Here is an 8,448-nt window from a genome sequence, read left to right as displayed (position 1 = left end):
AATGCAACACACCATGAATTTAAAATGTCAATGAAAATATTTATTTAATTATAAAAGTGCATCGCAGCAATTAGGTTTCTCACCATAACAACCTTCCCTTTGAGCTTGCCCAGAAGAAATAAGGATCAAAGCAGAAAGACGAAACATGGGACGTGCAGTCAAGTATATACAGTACAAATCAAAATTATACAATTATCAAAAGTGCAATATTAAGTTTGTCGCTAGCTCAAAAACTATGTACACACCATTTTCAACTATTTTAAATAAACAAAGAACAAACATGTTGTAAACAGAAAGGGACAAAACACTAACTGAAGTGCAGTCAAGTGTATACAGTACATCACAGGTGAAACCACATTTAAATTATAAGAAGTGCAACATTACGTTTGTCACTAGATCAAAAACTATGTACACACATTTTTTAAACACTTTTAAATGAAGAGAGCTGTTTTAAAACACTCTGAGAGACGAAGAAACTCCAACACTTGGCAACTGATTCACTTTTTTTGTGGAGGCTGACTTGATATGATGCCCTCATGTAAATAAAATGCCCTCTGAAAATAAAAGAGAAGATATTATCATTAACATTGCTGGGTTATTGGGAGATTTTTAATACCAGCCGGCGTACGCTGTATACCCAATGTGGACCTGGCAACCGCATTTATAGCGCATTACATTACATGTTACTTGTTAGACGCTTTTATCCAAAGCGACATACATACTCAATACCGTGGGGAATCCCCACAGAGGGATTTTGACAGGGTTGTTGCACAAAAGATCCAAGCGCGCACAGAATAAATCTGAGAGCAAACATTTCACGAGCGCACAGAAACAGCCTGAGTGCAAGGAGAAGGTTTTAAACTGGAACATAGGAAACAAGCGCAGCAATATATCTGAGTGCAAGCGTACAGTTTGAGCAGAAGCAGAGCAAATCTAAGCACAAGCAGGCACTATTTGAGTGTGAGGACAGGGTTTGAGGGAAAGAAATACATATTCTGAACGTGAAATCAATAAAGTATGCTCTCAAATTTAAAGACCACGCTCTTGAATAAAGATAGGGAATAACCCCCATATGTATTCCTATGTGCATCACACTGCAGCAGTCACGTCCGTGCGGCTGTTACTTTCTCTCGCTTTCCTTCTCATACTGCCTGTCACTTTCCCTCTAATCTTCCTGTGGTTATTGTTTCTGTTTTTCTCCCGGCCGTTTTAAAAACATTTTAGGCTAGTGAAAGTTGAAACACCGCTCTATTCCGCTGCAGAATGAAGTGGACTCGCGAGAGCGCGCAGTTGGCGGTCCGCTCCGGGGCTCAGTCTGCATTTCATCCAACTCTGCATTAACGAAACAATTTCACAACAGACCCTGAAAAACTCACAAACACACAAAACAAATGATTAAAATGATTGACTTAAAAACAAAACACTGCTTCTTGAAAGACTCTTCTTTGCAGATGAAAAAATCCTTCGATTTGTCCCGACGCAGAGGATGTTTTGTTTGGAGATGCCGGTCCAATTTATTCATTCTCAAGCTTTCGTTACTGAGCACCTCTCCACATAAAACACACTGAGGCCGCTCCTCTCCATTTCTAACAGCTTTTGTGAAGCCAACGTTTAAAAACTCCTCTTTGCATCGTCTTTTTGCCATCATGTACGATTGGGATTAATCAACAGACAATAAACAGACAGCGCGAAAACTTTCGCGGGGGACGCGTCAGAGCTGATACAAATACAATCTTTTATTTTTAGTTTATTTGTATTTAGAAAATTAAATCATTCAATATACAATGCTATATTGCATAATTTCATTTTCAAAATAAAAAATTTAAATACAAAGATTATAAAAAAATTGTATTTGCAACGCAGCCATCAGCTCTGACGCTGTGTGTGTGTAGCAATGCATTTAACTGGCGACCCAATCAAAACGGGTCCGCGACCCATTTTGGGTCGCGACCCTGAGTTTGGGAAAGGCTGGTTTAGGGTATAGGAAACACTCAAATTGAAAACATATAATTAATAAATGGGTGAAAATTGCTTGTGCATAATGGGCAGCATTAATAAATACCCACATGACAGCTAAGGCCAGAAGAGCTTTATTTGACAGAGCATGTTTGTGACCCCTCCTGTTGTTAATTGATTACATTACATTAATTGATAAGCCTGAAACATGCACTTGTCAAGGTTCAGGGGCACATTTTGCAAATATGGCAGTAGCCATCGATCATCTTAAGATAAGATATACTTTATTGATCCCAAGTTGGAAACATTTGCGTTACATCAGCATGTGTAACAGTTGTATGCAGTGGTGTTTATTTGTAAATCATTTAGTATAATCACACAAATTCTGTGTTTTATATTTAATAATTCTGTGTTCTTTATTTATTGATTGTTCAATACCTGACAAGGCCGGACATTAAAAACTTGGGTCGCAGGTTCCTCAACAGTGCATCACAAGACATCTATCAATATTTGTGTATACCTCCACCATTAAACTGTCATATTCTGCACATTTCTTATACTATCTACATCTATCTACTCTTATATAAGAGTATAATACATATGTATAATATCAGTTAAAATAAGTGCTTCAACATAGTTAACATTGCAGGAGGTATACACAAAGTTTTTCATTCATTGCATAACTACACCGTTTGTGTATATATGTCAATACACCTTAGAAGATCTTGAAATCTTGAAAGGGATGTGCAAAATAGTCATTATATACAGTCTTTAATTAACTATTAGTAGAGAATAACGAGTAATGAATATACTTTATAGCAGTGGTCACCAACCTTTTTAAGCCCAAGATCACCGACCTCGGCCTAGGTGAAAGGCGAGATCTACCTATTGCAGAATTGAGTGAAAAAGACGGCCCAGACAGTGCTTCCAATTTGAGGCCTTTTATAGAGGCTAATTGCATCTGAATTACTGTTACAATGAAGGCTCCATAATCAGCTCACAGCATATAGGCAGGGGTAAAGTGCTATGACCGAGTGGGGGGCGGACCTCACCTCCCCTAGGTCCTCACCTCCTCCAGGGGGGCCTGGGGGGATGCTCCCCCGGGAAGATTTGTTTTTGAAGATGAAAGCATCAATCTGGTGCACTTTGAGAGCAACATGAAGAGATCTATGGATTCATCTCTCAGCACCCATATGAGACAGAACTGTAAACAGATTTTCTTTTTCTTTATGGATATTTTACAAATCATTCCCTTTTTAAACTGTATTCTTGTTTTACTATAGTATTTCATACCTGTTTTTCATTTATTCTCTTATTGTTTGTATAACTATAATGATCATATGAAGGTGTACCACGGAAATAATCTTTTGAATAATTTGTGACAAAACCGTTCTAATCTAAACACTCAGAGTCCTTTAGCTCACCTGAGCCCCTCAGTCTGACAGGGGAAAACTCCTCCAGCTTGTTGTGGAAACAGCTCCTTATGTCCGTTAGTGCAGCTAGCTAACCAGATGCTAACATCACGGTCCCCGCTAGCACCGGTCCCTCTCTCTCCCTCTCGCCCTCTCTCTCTATCACACTAAATGCGCTATTGCCACACACACACACACACACACACACACACACACACACACCCCCCCTACACACACACACACACACACATGCACACACACACACACACACCCACACACACACACACACACACACACACACACACACACACACACACACACACACACACACACACACGCACACACACACAGAGAGAGCCGAGCTTGAATGACACAAGCACACATGTATTTCCATGCAACTCTCTGATTGGTCTGGTGACTTGCCTCTGTTGCATTCACTGAACACGGGAAATTGCAGTCCTGCCGTTCTCTCTTGTGTCATGATGAGGTTCACATAAAGCACGGTTAATGTATTATATTATTGAGGTGTCTCAAATATACGTCAATCAAGTGGCACCTGCTAACGGGGTGGTGGATGATATGTTTACATCTAAAAACATATTTTCCAAACATTATTACTTTTATTTTATTTTTCTTTCTTTTGTTACTTTTTTTGTTAACGGTCCGCGATCTACCCGCACCACACTCGCGATCGACCGGTCGATCGCGATCGACTGGTTGGTGACCACTGCTTTATAGGGATCCTATTAATATCTAATAATAAAAATAATGAAATTCAATAACATGCTTTAACCACTAGGTGTCCCTTTATATCAGGAGTGCACGTTTATGGTGTAAATACAGCCTATCTACCAATTGGATCAAATATAAAAGTCAGCCGAATTAGTGTTGATACTGTAAGGAGATGTATTGTGTGAAAATAAGTGTAAGATGTTGTTTAATTGCTGATATATTTATGATCCACGTCACGTTTTCAGTTTTGGTGGCAGTTCCTCATGTTTGTCTTGAAGTCTTCTCATCAGGGCTCTATAAATAGAGAATTACAGCAGATATGTAACATTTAATGCAGCCGAACCGTGTATTACAATGCCGTTATGTGATGACCTCCAAAGAGAAAAGCAAGCACACCATGAAGCACACTCGGAATAAAGTGTTTTCGGTCTGTTTCCGGTATTTGTTTATGACGATGTGATGTGACATGTGAGACTGGAATTGCACAGGGGAAAATAACGTATCTATGGCACCATTTTAGATGCGGATTTTGTTAAACTAATACGTTTGCGCTGTGGAACAACACTATACATTGACGGGGAAGGGGGTAATAATAAAGATAACACCATTAAACAGTTACACAACATAACAGAAATAATATCGATAGCAGCGTCCCTAGCAACCACCTTGGTAACAATGAAAACGTTGTATAGACATAATTTCCTGAAGTAATCTTCGTAATAACTAGCTAACTAAAGATCATGTACATCCACTGCACACATAGTCTGAAATAACAACTCATATTTCTCGCATCAAATGACATCAAAACGCATTTTAAGGGCCAAACTAACTTTAAAATAGGCATTTTCCACCAAGAATAAAACGAAGTTCGGCCATGTTTTTTTTTTCTGCAGGGAGAAATGTGAAGATCACGTGACATAGACGCCAGCCATTGGAATGAATGGTGAAAAAAAACGTAGGGATCTTACCATTTGAGAGGCGTTTTTGTAGAAATACTACGTCCTACGTTGTGGACCAACGTAGTTATTACACGTTTTTTTATGAGGCTGGGTTGGATTGGCTCAACTTGACCCGACGACAGAAAGCTAAATAAACGACAACTTGACTCACATTATCAATTTTAAATGATTTTATTGACTTAAAGATGAGCGTATTGCTTCCTGTAAGAAACAAATATCTGTTCCACTGAGTACCAACGTTTTTAAATATGAATAAGATGCATGAAGAAATATGATTCAAATTAGGCTATAAATTATATGAACATAACCTTTAGAATAAAGATGTAAAATATACCGAGATGAATAGATTATAATTATTTATTGATTTTAATTGATTGAATCAGCTACAATATTTTTGTATTGAATGAATGTGCATACTGTTAATGCTTAATAAAGTATTCTTAACAATACCATTATCATTAATATTCTTCTTCTTTAAATGTTCCTAATTTTCATGATTTTGTCCTCGAGACATTTGTCTCTGATTGCTTTTATTGTTCATTTTAAGAAATGTACGATTTTTTTTTATTGTAATCAATGTGGGGAAATTGGAGCAACCCCGCCTCTATTTTGAACGGAAAAATACCCCAGGACATTTGTTCCTTCAAAATGGCTGTCCACTCTTAGAGTTTTTTTTACTTGATTTCAGGAATCAGTTGGGAAAACCGAAGCACATTTTTCACTCGGAGGAAACCCGTGTGGATTTAGAAGGACAAAGACCCATGGAGATCTACCCTTAATATCCCCCTAAATATTGCACGCTACAGGTTTTTCATTTGCAGTTAAATGCGGGAAAACGTGGAGGAACCCTGCGGCACAGTTCACTTACTGAACGCTCCTCCATATGTTGGAGAAGGCTTTTCCAACAGACAGGGCCGGCTCTAGACAATTTGCAGCCCTAGGCGAGATTTGAGTTGGCGCCACAGCTAGAGAATCTTACAATAGAAAAGATAAAGATCAATAGAGTATCCAAGGAATACACAATAGAATGGGGGGTGGACGTCAAATGCTCTAGGGGGGTCCGGAGGTATCCACCCCCGGGGAGATTTTTTTAACATTTTAAATGTCACATGTCATGCTTTTCCGGTTATTACCCGTCCCCTTGTGTGTTATGAAGGTTTTTCTGCATGTAAACGGTGTGCAGAGTCAAAACCCTCAAAGTACACCCTGTAGCGAGTAAAACTCTAAAACAGAAAATACCTCCCCAAAACGCCTCGTTGGTGAAACGTCATCATGACGTCATCATCCATTTGATTCTTCCGGGTACGTGCTTACGAAAGCACGTACCCGGAACTAAATGGGCCAATCCGTGGATTAAAAGGGTGTTACATTTACTTAATTATGAATGTTGTTACATCAAGGCCGAAAATTAGGATGAGCACCAACGGTCAAAAATGTTTTTCTACCAGCGCAGCGCCTCCCCAGATCTGGCGCCCTAGGCGAACATCTATAGTGGCAGTGCTACGGGCCGGCCCTGCCAACAGACCTAAAGAATGTGCAGATGGTTCTATTTTTCTGAGGTGGGTTGAGCAGGCGATCATCGACGGACCAGACTAGACAAGCTCCAAGTCCTGGGTCCTTTAAAATCAAACGGGCCAGGACCATATCTCGAGAGATCTTGCACAAGCAATAAATGGTACTGGAAGGCAGGGCTGGTTCTACCCCCCTCCCTAACTTACTGACATAGATATACATCAAAAAGGCTTCAAATGTATTCAGTATTAACATGCTTGAATTGTGGGATGGACATCACATCCTTTAGGGCAGGGGTGTCAAACTCAAATACACAGTGGGCCAAAATAAAAAAGTCGGTACTAGTCGAGGGCCGGACTGGTTCAATGGCAGTGACGTGCGGTGAGGTTCATGGCTGGTGAGGCACTGACTCTTTCAGAGTCAGATTTACAAATATTATATTTTGACCTTAATCGAAATATTCGGCTATTTTCAAAAGCTTTTTTAGTCTGATGCTTCAATTCATTTTAAACAGACCGTTGTGGTGACCACCTATTTATACACTGGGTTCATAATTCCAACTGGGAAATACAGTTGTGGCTATTGTTCCCGCACGGACATTTTATTTGTTGCCTATATATGGTGTGTTCCCTCTTGGCTCTTTCTCTTGTCGACCCGGGCTGCGACCAGACAACATGTCCTATTCTGTTCTCTATTAAAGTACCCTTTCACATCTCCATTGCACCGCCTCCGACTCCATGTCCTCGGCACTACACTGGTGACCCCGATGCGTCTTGGGAAGTTTCCTGGACGGAGCCGAACACGGCAAAAGGAACTTGAGTTCCTTTCTCGAAATGCCGGGGTTTGATTGGAGACGTCCGTGGCTGCCACCGGCCCGCGGACTGAGGCTCGGTGCGTGCTCCGCGGAAGGCTGGAGACGTTGCTCGCCGTTCCCGCATCGGCTTTCTATCCAACGGGGGGACGATGCACAACCTGCTGGGTCGACCAGCAACCCCATTGCTACCTCGTGGGTTTGTTCTTCGGGGCGTGCGGCTGTACATCCCAGCTGCTAACCACGTGGGGCTAACGACGGCTAGCAGCCACCCATGGCTGCCAGCTAGCGGCTAACCACGTGGGGCTAACGACGGCTAGCAGCTACCCATGGCTGCTAGCTAGCGGCTGATGGCTAGTGCTAACGGCTAATGCTAACAGCTATTGTTAACGGCTAGTGCTAACGGCTAATGCTAACGGCTAATGCTAACGGCTATTGCTAACGGCTAGTGCTAACGGCTATCGGCCCTTTTGAGTTTTCTGGTGCCGGAGAGGAGGTTCGACCAGCCGGTTGACCTCATGTGGACACTCTCACCTTTTTCACCACATCGACGGCGGTTCCAGACGCCACTCACGTTTTCATCGAGGCCTGGGTGGTGCACTCCTGGACCCCGTCTCGCCTCGACAGTTCCAGACGTCGCCCATGCTCCATCGGCCCATGGGTGGCACGCTCCGGGACCCTGTCTGGCCTCTCCTGCTTCCCGGGGATTTCATGCCCGCCGCCCCGGCACGTCTGCCTGCGGCCGGGTTGCTCTCCTGCTTCCCGGGGACGCGTCATCGCCTGCTGAGGACTTCATGCCCGCCGCCGCGGCACGTCTGCCTGCAGCCGGGTTGCTCTCCTGCTTCGCGGGTACGCCTCAGCGCCTGCTGAGGACTTCATCCCCGCCGCCGCGGCAATTCTGCCTGCGGCCGGGTTGCTCTCCTGCTTCCCGGGGACGCCTCAGTGCCTGCTGAGGACTTCATGCCCGCCGCCGCGGCACGTCTGCCTGCGGCCGGGTTGCTCTCCTGCTTGCCGGGGACGCCTCAGCACCTGCTGAGGACTTTGTGCCCGCCGCCGCGGCACGTCT

Source organism: Notothenia rossii, assembly GCF_949606895.1.
Source record: "Notothenia rossii genome assembly, chromosome: 3".
In the NCBI taxonomy this organism is placed as follows: Eukaryota; Metazoa; Chordata; class Actinopteri; order Perciformes; family Nototheniidae; genus Notothenia; species Notothenia rossii.
This window is presented reverse-complemented; position numbering follows the sequence as displayed.